This window comes from Chenopodium album, chromosome 16 (assembly GCF_948465745.1).
Source record: "Chenopodium album chromosome 16, dcCheAlbu1.1, whole genome shotgun sequence".
Lineage (NCBI taxonomy): Eukaryota > Viridiplantae > Streptophyta > Magnoliopsida > Caryophyllales > Amaranthaceae > Chenopodium > Chenopodium album.
The window spans coordinates 12,598,611-12,612,553 of record NC_137849.1 but is presented as its reverse complement, the minus strand read 5'-3'; positions in this window follow the sequence as shown (position 1 = coordinate 12,612,553).

Genomic DNA, 13,943 nt, shown 5'->3' with positions numbered 1-13,943 from the left:
AAGAGTTCTCCACACCTTTACTCTCCTAGCTTATATGTTACAACCTTGAAAGTCATTTTGATCCTAGAGGGTTAAGTCATTCAATGATGGCGGGAAATAGGAATCAAGCCTATAGAGCGAGTTTGCATAGCCAAGATGTCGGGTAACCTTCTCAATGTTTTTAATTTCTTATTTATTTTCCGGTTCCTTCGTGGAATCATGAGAAACTAACTTGAAAGTGGATTTGAAACTAGTAGAGAGAACGTGGTTTGATTGGTTGGAACAAAAGGTGGAATGTGTTTCCTTTAGTTCTCTATGCTTAGCATATGTTATGTTTCAATCAACCTTGGACATCTTAGAACGTGCATACCTTTATTATTTTAGAAAGATTGACATTCATTAGTGTTTGTTCCATCATAAAAGTCCACTCTAGAACGCTTGTAACTTTTCTCTTACTTCAATTTATTTTATTTTATTTATTTATTGATTTGCCTTGATTTTTGTCAAGAGTTATGGGTTAAACTCTTAGGACACCCTTACGAGAGCTTACTCGTCCTCTAGAGCAATCTAAGGGGTTTAAAGTGCTTGATGCATACGCTAAATGTATTCGTGATTCCTACGAAAGTGAGTTAGTGTATATTCTTTCCCTTCTAGTTTTCTTTGTTTGTATAAAATGCATCACATTCCCTTGTGTTTCTTTTGTTTTGCTCGAGGGCGAGCAAAAGTTAAGCTTGGGGGAATTTGATAAGTGTCATTTATGTCGCTATTTTTAGGAGTTTTCTAGTTAGTTTTTCATAGTTTTTCTATCTTTTTACTTGGTTTTAATAACGTTTTACTACATTTGTCATGTTTATGTGTGAAATGTCGTTATTGCTCAATTTTGGCTTTTCTTGCATATTTTGGTGGCTTATGACATTAGATTAAACTTTATTGGTTTTTTCTTATGTTTAGGAACACGTGGATAAGTTCATTGCTCAAGATTGAAGAAATATAAAACATAAAAGAACAAGTAATGAAGAAATGTGCACTTGATTTGCAAAGATCATACTTCAAACGCCTATATCTTTTGATATACAAAACATTTTGGGGCGATTCTAATTGGAGATGAAAGCTTATCTTGAGAGCTTTCCAACGACAGGTCATATGCTCAATTCCGATGTAAAACGTGGGAGATATGCTCATTTGAAGCTGAGTAGTTTGCCCAGTCCGTAGCCAGGAGCGCCCGCTCCTCAAGGCCGCACGCCCGCTCCTCACAGGGTGTGCAATTTTGAAGTTTGGCAGAAGGTTTGGCAGAAAGTTTGGAGCGCCCGCTCCTGAGGGGGTGCACGCCCGCTCCTCTACGCGCTGCTCGACTTTTTGCGGAGCTTCCTAGGCAATTTAGTAAGGGATATAAATAGATTTTTTGCTCATTTTAGAGGGGGGAATTCATATTTTCAGTAGTTTTTAGGTTAGTTTTAGGTTTTTAGAGAGAGAAACTCTCAAATTTTGGAGAGAGAAAGTGAGAGAAACAATGGTTTTCATGGATTTTGGATAATCAAAGGAGGAATTTGATGATTTGAAGATCTCCATTTTATATCAATGAGCATTTCTTACTCTCTTCTCTCTTTATGCTTTATTAATTTCTTTGTTAATCATGTTTAAGTAGATTTCATTCTGCTAGGTGTTGAGTGAAGCTTTGGTATGATTAATTGAGTTACTTGAGATAAATTTGATGATAATTGTGTGATTAAATTGATTGAATTGATGATGGCATGTTGTTTGTTTTAGATTGGATTGATCTCCCAAGATAGCAAACTTAATTGCATGTTAGTTCTAGTTTGACAAGGGATTGTGAATTAGAATTTATATATTTGATTGCATTTTGAGTAAATTTCTTCTATGCACCTAGTCAATGAGGGATCTAGGCTAGGAATTTGAGAGATTGCTCTTGAGTGTAATTAATTCTCATTTTAATTCTTTCTTTGCATGATTGATTATCAAATCGATTCCCATTAACTTGTTAATTGTTCAAAGTGGATCTTTGCCCCTAGTAGACTTTATAATATCTTGATCTTTATATGTGTGTTAGTGTAGTTGTAGTGTCCATTATCCATAAACCGACTTCGGCGTAGCTTAAGCATTAGATCGAGAACAATCCAACATTACCGTTCCTTGTGGTTCGACTCCGAACTTACCACTAGACTTGTTTAGGGGTTAGTTTAGGATTATAATAAATTTTGTTTGGCCGTGAGGAGGTTAGTCAACGACCTAATTTCCCCGCGCTCAATAGCAGGTTGGAACTTGTTGGATCTTAAACTCATAATTAATAGTAAAAATAATTTCAACTTTTGCCCGTTCTCTCAAAATAATCCCAACTTTGGATTATTTGTAAATAATCCGAACGTTGGGGGTCATCCGCTCAAAATGATCCCAAGTGATCGATAACTTGTTAAAGAGGTAATTTTTTTTATTGGTTTTACTAACACATGTCATCATGTGGTTGGTTGACAATTTAAAAAAATAATAAAAACAAAAAACCAGCCCTAATCCACGACAACCCCCACCACCACCCTGATTTTCGGCAACCTTTTCCTATCGCCCAGCCAAGGTACCCCACCCTCCAAAAAATGCCGCGCCCAACCTCCTCTCCCCCGCGCCGGTGTTGGTACTAACTCTGCCCTTCATTACCCCCTAAATTCCCGAAACCCCCAAACTACCACTATCAACAACCCAAAAACTATAAAAAAAACCCAACTCTACTGCACAAACACCACAATCGGCCCCCTACCCTCGAAACCCTAAACCCTAGCCACTAGGGTTTCGAGGGTAAGGGAGGGTCATTTGGAGGGTTTTGCAGTGGGGCTGTGTAATACCCCGTATTTTTATACGTATTTTATTTTAAATAAGTATTTTGTGAAGTATTTAAATAATTCGAAATGAATTATTTATGGCATTTCAAATATTTATTTTAAATAAGTTTGGAAATATTTTATAAAAGGAAAAATTGGCCGCAACAACACCAACTTTGATAAAGGTGCGTGTAGCAGCACAACCTTTCGAGGGTGCAATCAACATCACAAACTATGCACTTGGGTGCACATAACAATATAAATGACATTGGCAAAATGTAGATTTCTTCTGAAAGTGAAATCTTAAATATTTTTAATGCCTTTTTGTTTAAAAATATTTTTGAATAATTTCATTCTACTTAATTTTCCATTTTCCATCTCTTGTAATTAAGTAACCATTAAATTGAATTATTTCAAAAAGTTTTCGCCATTATTTTCTATCGTTTGTTTCTTCAATTACTTTTTTTTTACATCTCATGGGATGATTGACTTAGTTTCCTCTTCCATTATAATTAATTTTTTCCCTTAAATTATTCTCTCTTAACCTCCACAATTTAAGTGTTGTACATCAAAAACAAGAAAATCAATTTGACATATCCTAAAATCCAATTCTAAAATTATTTTTTGAATTAAGTACTTGAAATCATTTTGTGGGGTTTGGTATTCGAATTTAGAAAGTTACCTGTATATCCTAAAATCTTGTAGAATAAAGGTATTCAAATGATTTTTTATTTTATTTATCAATTTAGTATTTAACTAAGTGGAAAGGGATAGGAAATTAAGTCAATAATGTGAGATCGATATTAGAAAAAGTAATTGGAGAAGCGAACAAAGGAAAATAATAGCACAATTTTTTTTGAAGGAATCCTCTTAATATAATGGTGGAGGTTAAAAAATGTTTAAATGAAAATAAATAAATAGAAGGTAAGGCTAATTCATCACGCATGATGAAAAATCATATAAGTTTACATAATGTTTAAAAAATTATATAAAATAATAAAGATTCTACTTTTTTCCATGGAACCTTAGTTCATTAGTGTCATTTATGTTAATATGTGCACCCAATTACATAGTTTGTGCTATAAACCGCACCCTTAAAAGTTTGTACTGCTACAAGTACCTTTATCATAGTTGCTGTTGTTGTAGCCAATTTTTCCTTCATAAAAAGGAAAGTTTTATTTAATTAATTATTTTAATAAGTTGGGATTATTTTAGGAAAGTTTTATAAAAGGAAAATTTTATAAAAGCTAAGTTTTATTAGGAAAGAGATTAGTAAAGATAGAAAGGGAAATTAAGGTAGGAGAGTTTCTAAAGAAAAGGGGTAAAAATATTCAACACATGGGCAAATTAAACTTAGTCTAGAGCGGAGAATACCCAAGGTAAATTTTCTCTCCCTTCTCCTTTATTTTCTTTTTCTTTTTTCTTTCTTTTCCCCTTCCCCTTTTTGCACGCACCACCGCCGGCCACCACCACACCACCGGCGGGTCGCTGCACCACTAGCAGTCGCCGGCGGCACCAGCGGCATCACCAATAGCGCGACAACAGCAGGCTGTGGTGCCATGGCTGCTGTCCGACGCACCAAACCCAAAAGTTTTAAAATTTTTTTTATTCCTTTTTCTTTAATCCTAAATCTAATTATTTATTTTGGGTTTTGTGATGATTTTCATGATGTTTGATTTAAGGTAGTATGTAAATAAATTTTCAGATTTTAATTTTAACTAAAAAGCCCCAAATTTGAAACCCTAGATTTGTAAATAATTGATTATTGAAGGAATATGATTTAGGGTGGTTTAAATCTTTAATTTGAGGGTTTAAAGTATATTTACAGTAAGTTTTAATGAATTAATATTGCTGGAAATTTTGTTAATAAGCTAAAATTAAGTTTCTTGAAGGAATTTTGACTACCCATTAATTAGGATTAAAGTAAGGGGTTTTAAATTAATTTTTAGCTTGTTTTAATTAAATTATGAGTGACAACGAGGTAGATTAAAAAGGGTTCAACATTAAATATTATGTGGTCACTAATTATTCAAGAATCAAATCGGAATGTTTAATTGTTTGAATAATTATAATGTTTGATTGTGTCATGGTTTGAGAGTCATCACCAGGCCAAGTTTAATAAAATGTACATAACGTAAAGTGAAAGAGATTACGCACCAAAACTCTTAGAACGTATATACCTTGAGTATGAACATATGGGGGGAGTTATGCGACTTTATGTTTGACCATAACTTCTACTGGGAGTACAGGACGCTGTATTTTCCTTTTATTATTATGCATAGGAATTCCGCCACTTATGAGTGGTTAATTTATACTAGCACGGTTAGCTCCCGTGTTAGTACCCCTTTATTGGGGCAGGTTAGGGGGAAACCCGTTTGATGCGTAATCAATGCTAAATGAATCAATTAGTTGTTTTAATTGAGAGTCATGTTGTATGTTGTATGCTTGTAAACAGGTGCAACGAGGTAATTTGTGTGTTGATAGGTGATAGCATGTTAGTGTGTTTAATTACGCTTATGTACTCAGCATTGCTGATTGCGTGTTTATATGTTTGTTTGGCCTTGTCTTTACCTTGCCTTATGACGACCCATTTTAATGGAGAGTAGTGGAAACAAGTAGAGAGAAGCTTTTCAAGTCGGTGATGAAGCATATTCATGATGGGCATGAGTGAAGAGCAAATCATGCGAGTTTGCATAAGTTATGATGTGTTTATTGCTTTAATTATTTTATTATATTATGCATGTGAGACTAACGCAAAGGTTTTGAGTTGGTTCGGTTTTGTTAAGGTCCTACAATGGTTTCAAGTTGTAGGTTGACTTCGTTTTACTTTGATTTGACTTTACTTTCGTTTGGTTGACTTTTTAAGTTGACTGGTTTTTTAATGTTTTTAAAGATAGTCTTCCGCTGTGTGTCTTTGATAGTTGCCTTAACCGTTTTCACAGTGGCATTAATGTCTTAGATTTTCCTATTTTGGGTTTTAAAAAGAGCAAAATAGGTATTTTAAAGGAAAGGAATTTCTAGGGTGTTACAAAATGGTATCTGAGAGCTTTGGTTGTGATTTTATTACCACTAAAGCCAAAAACGTGTTTTAAAGTGTTTTGTTTTGAAACTTGGCCAAGCACTTATTTAATTGTGTAATTTCTAAAGAGAGTTATTTTATTTAATTTTGTTTTAAGAAGATCGAATATTTTATTTAATTAATTTAAAAATCCGTTTTTTTTTTTTTTTTTTTTTTTTTTTTTTTTTTTTTAAGGAGAGTCCGAATTTTTTTTTTTTTTTTTTATTTGGTGACATCCGAAATTTTTTTTATCTGTTGAGGGTGTCCGAATTTTTTTAAAAATGATGGCCGAAATTTTCCGGTCTTTTCAGAGCTTATTTTCGAATTTGTTTTAAGAGGAGTCAAAAATATTTTTAGTTTGTTCATTTTGCAGGAAAGCAAGGATTGAGGTAAGTATTATATGTTCAAAGATTTTAAAAGCAAGTTGGTAAGATTGGGTAGGAAAGAATTTGGGGCATATAAGTTAGAAATAATCATGTACTTGTGTGCATTAATATTTAGGTTGTGATGTTTAATCATGTGAGTGGATTGCTTGTGATCATTTAATTATGTGATTAGAAATATGAAAGTTGTTTGATTGAACATTGAACCTAATTCATGCAAGAACTATATTATTTTTGCTTTCTTTGGGAAGGGAATTCTTTTCTAAGTCTTTTCCTTTATAGGATGTCGAACCTTCCTAGCAAAAACACCCAAATTGGTACTCTTGTTAAGAAAAACAATGAACACCCCTATGATTATGTAGAGAAAATTCGCTACTATTGTTCTTACATAGCAATGTCCTCATAAACAAGCTTTATGACCTCCCTGATCGTATCTCTGCTATGATCGTTCATTGCCTTCCGGATGAGCCTCCATATCTCGCTGTTAAAGCAATGTTCTCTAATTTCTACCTTCCGGGGGACATCCTAAACCACTCCAAGCATAAGGATTTCTTAGGTTAGTGGTATCCGAATTACCGATTCTTCATTACTTATCTCATTAGGGTCGAGAAAGCCTATTGTCAGCGTATGCATATCCCATATCCAAACTACTACTATGACAATCCAGTGGGGAATAATCCCCCTTCTTCTAGCCACCAGCCAGGTAGTTCTTCTTCCATGGGAAACCAAGAAGGGGAAAATGGAGAGCAAGAGGAGGGAGAAGCGATGGAAGAGAGTAACAACACTGTTGGCAGTTCCCTTATGGAGATTTCTGATCCAAAGCCACCTCCAACCCCAATTATAATTGATATTTCATCTGATGATTAGGAAGAGGGAGAGTTCGTTCAAGTGGAGCTTGAACCAGAGTCACCTGAGCCCATGGAGGAGACAGATGATCCTGAGTTCGATCTTGGAAGCTACAAACAGTCCACAAATAAGAGGGACAATGTTCGAAAGGATTAGATATTTGTGGTTTCATTTCTTTTAAGGATTCTTAGTTTCATTTCCGCTTATTGTTTCTTTCAGTTTTAGTGAAGTAATAAGTGGCATGACTATAGTGAGTCAGTGAGCTTATGTAATGCATAAGTTTTTAGAACTCATTTTATTTCTGTATTCTATTCATTTCCCTTAATTATTAATAAAATTCTATTTATTTCCTTGTCAATTAATTTATTCTATTGACAATTAATTCATTTCACTTCCCAACATTATTCATTTCATATCACTATCCCAATGAGCCAATCCTCACTCAAAAGCACTCAAATAAATTATTTCTAAGCTATGGGAATTTATGGGAATCATTTTTATTTATCTATGTGATGCTTTATTAAATGTATGGTTGGTTAGCAATCAATAATTGATTGACAAAGCTATAAACTTAAAGGAATTTTTAGCTCTTGCTATCCCAATTTGTTAGCTTCAAATTATTGTGCATGTTTCAAGGGTGTTAATCAATAGATGAGTGTATACCTTGAGAGCTAACCAAAACTATATTTAATATAGACCCTTGTTTTGATTCAGGCGAAGAAAGATGGCAGGGGGAAGTGGTAACAATAATGATGGGGGAGAGTTGAGTGAAGTTGTGAGGCAATTGGCAGCTGTTGCCCAACAGTTGGCAAGGAATTCAACTGATAATGGGGATACTCAAGGAGAGCTTTTCAAGAAGGTGGCACAAAGCAAGACACCAACCTATCAGGGAGAACCTAAACCTACCATACTAGAAAATTGGTTAAGGGAGTTTGAGTAACTGTTTGGGGTAGTTGGGTGCCTAGAAAATTCTAAGGTGGGTTGTGCTACTTATTATCTGAGAGGTGAAGCTGGTCTTTGGTGGCAGCAAAACGAAGCTACCCTTAAGGCATTACCTAGATTCAATTGGACTAAGTTCCAGGAGAAAGTGAGAGATAAGTTTTACCCTAGCTTCTTACAGAAGCAGAAGGCAGAGGAATTTTCAAACCTTAAGATGGAGAGATGACTGTCACAGAGTACTACACAAAGTTTATCAGCTGTCTCGTTTTGCTGAGGAGTCTGTTGCTATAGAGAAGGCAAAGGCTAGAAAGTTTGAGAGTGGTTTGACTACTGATTTGTAGCTGAAGTTGTGTGGGCAAGGGTTTAAAACCTTAGATGAGGTGTATGGGAGAGCCGCACACCTTTATGCACTAAAAGTGAAGAAGAAGAAAGAACTAGCTGAGATAGAAGGGAAGGAGAAGAGAAAAGAGGTGGGTCAAAGTTCTGGAAACCAACAGGGTAACCAAAACAGTCATAAGAAGCAGAAATACCACCATAACAACAACAACTTCCACAACAACAATAATTCCCAAGGTAACAATCGTCGAGGAGGACGAAACTTCAATGGAGGAGCTAGGATTTATAACCAAGGGAATAACAAGAATGAAAGGTGTTATTTTTACAAGAGGTGCAAGAATAACCACCCTGGGAGGGATTGTGAAGGCAATCTGGTTACTTGTCGTGCTTGTAATAAGCTGGGGCATAGGGAGTACGAGTGTTTCTCCAAAAATCCTAATGGGAACAAGAAGAATAATAATTCAGGAGGAACCAAAAGGAACTTTCAAGGGAACAATAACTTTTCTAGGAATAAGGGAGTGTAGCAGAATGGAGTAAAAGGAAACAACATTAGCAATGGGAATAATCAACAGAAAGGTGGAGATGCAGGGAAACTGAATGTCTTAAGTAGGCATGAGGCCGATTCCACGAAAGATGTTATCACTGGTACGTTTTCTAGTAACTCTATTCCTGTTAAAGTTTTACTTGATTCTGGTGCAAATTTTTCTTTCATTTCAAAGGGTATTGTTTCGAAACTTAAAGACTGTTTGAAAATAATAGAAGTAGTAGACCTGCCTATAACCATTCCTACGGGTGGGGTAGTAAAATGTACCAAAACCTTTAGAGACGTGCCTTTAGAAATTGAAGGGAAAATGTTTCTGTCTGACCTCATCGAGTTTGGATTGAGTGATTTTGATCTCATTCTGGGAATGGATTGGTTGAGCAAGTAGAGTGTAGAAATCAGTTGTCAATCGCAGAAAGACAAAATGAATACAAGTGAAAATGAATCAGTGACATATTGGATGCATGATGAGGCCAAGTGCCCAAGGTTAATATCCGTGCTAAAGTTGGTAAAGTACATTAAGAAGGGACATCCAGTGTACTTCTGTAGTGTGAGAAACATGGATCATAAGGAGGCAACTAAGCCAGAGGATATATAAGTGGTGAATGAATTCTTGGAGGTGTTTCCAGAGGAGATCACCTAAGTGGGTAATTTCCTGTATGTCCTTGATACTAAAGTAGATTAAGAAGGGTTTAACATTAAATATTATGTGGTCACTAATTATTCAAGAATTAAATTGGAATGTTTAATTGTTTAAATAAGTATAATGTTTGATTGTGTCATGGTTTGAGAGTCATCACCAGGTTTAATAAAATGTACATAACGTAAAGTGAAAGAGATTACGCACCAAAACTCTTAGAACGTATATACCTTGAGTATGAACAGATGGGGGGAGTTATGCGACTTTATATTTGACCATAACTTCTACTGGGAGTACAAGACGCTGTATTTTCCTTTTATTATTATGCATAGAAACTCCGCCACTTACGATTGGTTAATTTATACTAGCACGGTTAGCTCCCGTGTTAGTAACCCTTTATCGGGACAGGTTAGGGGGAAACTCGTTTGACGCGTAATCAATGCTAAATGAATCAATTAGTTGTTTTAATTGAGAGTCATGTTGTATGTTGTATGCTTGTAAACAGGTGCAACGAGGTAAGTTGTGTGTTGATAGGTGATAGCATGTTAATGTGTTTAGTTACGCTTATGTACTCAACATTGCTGATTGTGTGTTTGTATGTTTGTTTGGCCTTGTCTTTAACTTGGCCCTACGATGACCCATTTTTAATGTAGAGTAGTGGAAACAAGTAGAGAGAAGCTTTTCAAGTCGGTGATGAAGCATATTCATGATGGGCAAGAGTGAAGAGTGAATCATGCTAGTTTCCATAAGTTATGATGTGGTTATTGCTTTAATTATTTTATCATATTATGCATGTGAGACTAACGCAAAGGTTTTGAGTTGGTTCAGTTTTGTTAAGGGCCTACAATGGTTCCAAGTTGTAGGTTGACTTTGTTTTGCTTTGATTTAACTTTACTTTTATTTGGTTGACTTTTTAAGTTGAATGGTTTTTGAATGTTTTTAAAGATAGTCTTCCGCTATGTGTCTTTGATAGTTGCCTTAGCCGTTTTCACGGTGGCTGTAATGTTTTATATTTTCTTATTTTGTGTTTTAAAAAGAGAAAAACAGATATTTTAAAGAAAAGAAATTTCTAGGGTGTTATAGGCTGGGCTGTGATAATGGGGTTTTTAGGGTCGGTTTCGGTTGGGTACGTCGGAGGGAAGGTCAGAGCACCGAAAGAGGTGCGAGGTTCCGGGAAGGGTCGTGGCTGGTGGTAGGGACAGTGGTTGTGACTTGTGAGTGGGGCTGGGTTTTTGTTTAATTTTTGAAGTTTTTCTTTTGTTTTGAATTTTTTTAAGCTTTTATTTATTTTTATTTTTTATTATTTTTCAAACATTCATGTGATGACATGTGTTACCTTTGAAAGGAATGGTGTCCTTCGAACAAGTGTATTATTCCGATAGAAGGTTCAGAATTATTAGAAAGCTAATTATTCAATGAGGTCAAGTGATCAGAATGCCTAACTGGAGGCCGATTCCGATCAGTAATATTAATGCATAATTAATATTATAGCTTAATCTTGACTGAACCCTTCGGGTCACACCTAATCGAGTAACTGATATGAGACGATTAATTAACCCGAAGGATTAAATGATTCATTAGAGTATTCCGAACAAAAACGTCGGATATTAAGCTGGGAGCGTCGAAACCGAGTGTCGTAAGTCGAGTCAAATTTAGGAATCGACGAGACGTGAAATCAAGCAAATAACAAGTCAAAATATAGCCCTAGCCTCAAGTTGGCCTAGCAAATCGAGAGCTAAGCTATATAGGCTAGCTAGCCATAGCCGCAAGCAAGGCCGCAAACCTAACAGCCCCATGAGGGTGCTGGATGGTGCTTGCTGGCCGAGCTCGCAAGCTAGCAGTGCTAACAAGGCAAGCTGCAAGCTTGCATGCTGTGCCTCACTAGCAACTGCTAGCAATGCAAGCCGCAAGCTTGCATGTTGTGTGTAGACACCTGATTGTGTCTCCCCAAAAACCAAACCTAGTGATGAATACCTTTCACTTCATTGATTATCGAACGAGATGAAATGTGAAGGAGTCTCGTGAATCTCTCTGTTTTTTAATCAAAATACTTCTTTCTGTTTTTGAAATTTTTTCTTTTCGTACCCTATTTATGAAAAACGTCCATTCCAGTTTAGTTTGGTCAATAATAAGGGTCCAATAATAGTATAGTTGGATGGGTCTTGAAAATACCTTTCCAACGATATATTATAAGTCCAATTCCGACGAATAATGAGGAAGTTATGGCCAAAATACTAAACTGGGCCAAAATCGGATTTTACCTATGACCCAATGATCATGTGGAGGGTCCAAAGGTTTAATCCCATTCCTAAACCAATTAGGATTAATTAGAAGCTTCTATAAGTTTCTAAGAGATTTTAATTATCCTTTTTTGAAAAGATAAGATTAAAGAGTTTGAAATTGAATAAAACTCCTCTTTTTTAGAGTCCTTATTTTGTGCGAAACGGAATATGTTCAGATATTTTTTTCGTGCCTCATAATTTTTATACAAACTTTATATTGTTGGATAGATCTTGAAATTATCTTTCCAATGATATATTAAAATATTAATTCCATGGTATAACGAAAAAGATATAAAAGAAATACGAAACTCTATCCAAAACTGATACCCTTCCACTATTTTGGTCATATCTTTTTATCTACAAATTCTTTTAATCTGATTCTAATTGGGTTGAAAAGTAGACTTCAAGAGCTTTCCAACGACATATTACATGACTTATGTTGAACTGTGGATCAAAAGTTATGATAAAAACAAAATCCACAAAAAACTGTTTTTATTGCAACGTGATAGTCCTTATCTTGCCGCGTCAAAAGGAATTTTATTCCGATTCGAATTCTAACTCTTTTCTAATCGTGTTCGGATGTTTTTCTCTATAAATAGGGTCATATTTTCCCGTTTTAATCACCAACAATCACCAATAATCATCAACAATCATCTAATTCTATTCTCTTCTTTGTTAAAGCTGGAAGCTTATTTTTTCTCCCTCTTTCTAAGCCTTCCCTTTTCAAAATACAATACCGCATTCACGAGACTTAGACACCCCTAACCAAGCTCGAAATTGCCTTCGCTCTAGACGTGAAAGGTTGATAATTTCTGAGGGTTTGGTCCCAAGTCTCAATTTTAATTATTTAAATTAATTGTTTGATTTAATATTTTTCATTGAAGTTACTAATGTGTGTATTGTTTTGATAGAAAGATAAACGAGGCAACAAAGTAAGTAATTTTATTGTTATATTTTGTAGAAAGCATGTTTATATTATTTAATTCCTAGTATCATGTTAGGATGTTTTTATTGCTTTCTAGTATCATGCTTAGGTTGCTTTCTATTTCTTCTATCATGCTAGTATCATGTTAGGGTTAAAGCTTTGATTTTTATTGTTTAGTGACATGTTAGAATTTGTTATTAATCATGTTAGTATCATGCCTAGGATCTTGCTAATATTAATATTATTATGATTTGTTGAGATTGTTATTATGATGATTGTTGTTTTTATGTTGCTTGATATATTATTGTTATTGCTTGATCACGCCCTCTGTTGCAGGATTAAAGGGAATTTGTACTTGAAATCCTGCTTAATAAGATAATTAATAATTTTATTTAGGCCAATATGATTTTAATTCAAGTGACCGCCAATAATAGATTTGTTTGTGCATTAATATTCAACTAAAATAGATTAAACAGGTTTAAAATTAATATATTGATTGCATGTTAGTCAGAAAGCACACATGAATATGAGAAGAATAAAGTAGAGGCCTATTTAGGGAAAGTACCTTCATCCCCGAATATCCAGTCATGGTTCCGGACCACTATGGAGTTAGCGATCTCATGGATCGTGAAGGGGTGTAACCTTCACCCTGAGAACGGTTTACAAGTTCCTAAAACTTGTTGGCAACTATTTTGCTCTAGCTTCCTTCCCTTTGGACGCCACCATACTTAAGTGTATGATCACAATGGGGCTCAAGTGTGGGATGCTTGAAATATTCCCTACATTGTGCCTCGCTAGCAACTACTAGCAATAGCTAGGTGTGCTAGCTCGCACAACCCGCATCATAACAGCGAGGTCAGTAGCAAGCCATTGCTCGATGGGCCTCGCTCGCATATGTGAGAGCAGCAGCGTCCAATAGCCCGCAATAATGCGTGGCGCGCTGGCGCGGGCTGCCAAAACATACGACCAGCTGGCATGCCCAGCCAAGGGGCTAGGCCACCAGCGTGGCAGCCTTGGCGCCCAAGGCAGGCCATGCCAGCTAGCGCCGTGCCATTTGCTGCGTGTATGGGTGAGCTTGTAACACCCTAGAAATTCATTTCTTTTAAAATACCTGTTTTACCCTGTTTAAAACTTTAAATAGGAATATCTAAGACATTACCGCCACCGTGATAACGACTAAGGCAAC